The sequence below is a fragment of the Myotis lucifugus genome, unplaced genomic scaffold (assembly GCF_000147115.1).
Source record: "Myotis lucifugus unplaced genomic scaffold, Myoluc2.0 scaffold_328, whole genome shotgun sequence".
In the NCBI taxonomy this organism is placed as follows: domain Eukaryota; kingdom Metazoa; phylum Chordata; class Mammalia; order Chiroptera; family Vespertilionidae; genus Myotis; species Myotis lucifugus.
The window spans coordinates 830,579-833,631 of record NW_005871376.1 but is presented as its reverse complement, the minus strand read 5'-3'; positions in this window follow the sequence as shown (position 1 = coordinate 833,631).

Below are 3,053 nucleotides of genomic sequence, written 5' to 3'. Positions count from 1 at the left end.
TTCTGCCGGATGAACCACTTGTCTCCCTCTGGTGGCCGCCATCCTCCACCTGGGCTTCTCGAAGGAGGAGGCCTGGAGAGAACCCAGGTGGAGCTGTCCCTCTCTCCCAGAGGGAGGAGAGCCTGCCCGGGAAGCTCACTCATCACCACTCTCCTCCGCCAGCAGAGCAACAAACAGCTGAGGGAAGCGGAGTCAGGGCCAGGTCCCACCCCTTCCCAGCAGGCCCAAGGGCAGGGCCACTTTAAAATTTAATGGACTTGTCAGAGCTGGGAGGCAGCTCTCCTGGCCTCCACCTTCGCCTCTCTCCTTTTCCGGTCGTGGATTTCCAAGCCCCCAGCTCCCTTTATGGAGGTGCCAGAGTTCCCCCCCAATCTGTCTGGGTGGGAGGCTTCTGGATGCACCTGAGCAGCCCACGGGCCTCCCATCCCTCCTGTGGGTCTGTCACGTGGCCTGCGTGGCTGGCTCACTCAGCGGCAGGCCCAGTTTTGACATGGAGGTAATGGGTAACCACGGGCCAATGACGATACACTCCACGGCCAGTGGGCCTTGCCATCCCCTATCCAGGCCTGCCCTGCAAACATCCTCCAGCCAGCCTCCGAAGGAGCGAGCTACACCCCCTTTTGTACCTCCCATTCCTAGGGAGAGGGATTCTCAGGCTAGGGGACCCCCCTTCCCCCAACAGACACCTGACACTCCTAGAAGGAGACTCCCTAAATGGGCTGTAAGGGTGACGGGGCTGCTGGGGGAGGGAGCACAGGGTCAGAAACGGGCCTGAGTTTCTGGGCAAATGCTTGCTTCAGTTCCCTTCTGTGTAGGACAGAGAGGGGGAGGTTTGTCCACCCTCAGAAGGGGATGGCTCAGCTTAACAAGCAGGAGGACCTTCTATAATCAACATGTCATGTCAGTGTTTACAAGCTGCCACCAGGAGGGGCCCTGGGCTTGAGGGGGCTTTCGCTGGCAGCCTCCCTGCTGGCACCGCCCTCTCAGAAGCCAGGGCATTATTATCAGGCCTTTCTTTGGTCAGTGTCATTGGTCTGCCCCTGCTCACGTGCCCTGTGTGAATGAAATCCGCTGGGGGCTAGAGCAGCTTGGAGAAAAACTTCCGAGGCCCAGGAAGGCTGAGCTCAGAGGAGTGTGGAGGCTGTCCAGGTGCCCTCACTGCTGAGCCACCCAGTCCGAGCGCCAGGCCACCAGCAGCCGCCCAGGAGTGCCATTCCTGCCGGGCTGTAACTGGATGCCAGCATGCAGGCATGCGGAGTCAAAATATCCAAGTAACGATGGCAACTGGGATTTGCGCAAGTGGATGCATCTCAGCAACCTAAGCAGAAAGCGCAGCAAGGACTTCTCAATGAGACAAGTGCCTCCTCCTTGGAATTTTACAGGATCTGGACCCGGAACAGCAAGGGTCTCCATGCAGGTCCCTCCCCAGGGTCCAGGGTAACAGCATCATTTCTCTCCCTTCTCCACCCCACCCTCACCGTCCCCCGTGGGCAACCTTTATTGTAACCACCACGCTGCCTCCTCCCTGCTCTCCCTCCTGAGCTGAGGACCAGGAACCCTACTTTGACAGCTCCTGGACTCAAGCAGGCAGCTGCGAGGGTGTGTTGGCGCTGGGAGGAATCATCTGGGTTGCGGTTTCTGTTTTATCAATTGAAGACAAAACAGCTAGAACCCCAAATACAAATATAGACACAGCTGTAGGAGAAAAAGAAAAGCATACTAGCCAGTAGAACTTCTTTCTCACATTTAGATTCTAGTGCGGGGAGGGGGGGTGGCGGGGGGATTGTGAGGAGGCACGGAGAAGGAGGGTCAGTTCTTAATTTCCTCTTGGTGGCAGGGAGGATGCCAGCACAGCAGAGCAGTAGAGCAGTGCTGGTCCAAGATCAGCAAGTTTATGATAAAGTGCTCATGACAAGGCGGTCTGCTTTCCTAAGGAGGTGGTACTGGGCTGTGGCTACCCGCTCGCATCCCCACAGGTCATCTTCCTGCTGTCTGTCCAAACGTTCTATCAATCCCCTCAAGCCCTGGTTTCCCTTTTCAGACCGCCACGACCATGAGGAGCCTCACCATTTGTGATGGAAAAGTAGTGTGCTCTTTACAGAAAGGGAATTGCGAGGCAGAAACACTTGAGTTTAAATTGCCTTATGCATCCGGGGTTACGTGGGGACAGCCACCCGAGTAGGAGAGCGACGCGCACTGTGCTGTGAGTTTAGACACCAGACCCGCTGGTTGCTGCTCGGACTGGACGGCCCCTCCCCATCCTTCCCCTGCTCCTCCTTCGCTTCCTCCCTATTTCCATCACTCTCACCCCCGCGACCCCTGTCCCAACGGCCTGACTGGTAAACTTCTTTGTCATATCCAGGAAAGGGCAAATCACTTCACTTCTCTGGGTGTCAGTCTGCCCTTCTGGAAAATGGGTATGAGGGCTTTGGAAGAAAGTCTCCAGGATCTTGGTGAATTTGTGCCAGTAGAGGCTGGGCTGAAAGGAGGTCCTTGCCTTCTTATGTAATGTGGGATTATATAATGCTGGATTACATATCTATATGTGTAATTATATCGCTCTTTAAGATGCAGCCTGGCCCGACTGAGCCAGCAGAACTCTTGGTTCATCGGGCCTGCCTTAAACAAAGATCCTACTACTGCACTGCAGCTAGCGCGCCACCAGCGATAATGTGACTTTTGCTCTAAAATATTGCTACTTTACTGTATCATTGATGATGTGTGGTGATATAACCCACTCCATGAGCTTCTCAACTTCCCACTTCCTTCTGGCACTCTCTCCTTCAATGACGCTTGACTTTTCTGCACAAATGCCTCATCCCCAAACCTTCCGAGACTCCTGAATAACCTCCGTGAACGACAGCTTCCATGCCACCCTGTCCTGGCATCACCACACACAATTCACTCCCCTCTCAGTGATCCCAGAGTCACCTAGAGGCTCCCTCCCACCCGGTCCCGTGATCCCTTTCCAGAAACAGCCTCTTGCCCGCTGCTCTCCAGCTCTGTGTACTCAGGGCAGACACAAAGGCAAGGTGCGCTCAGATTACCTACAG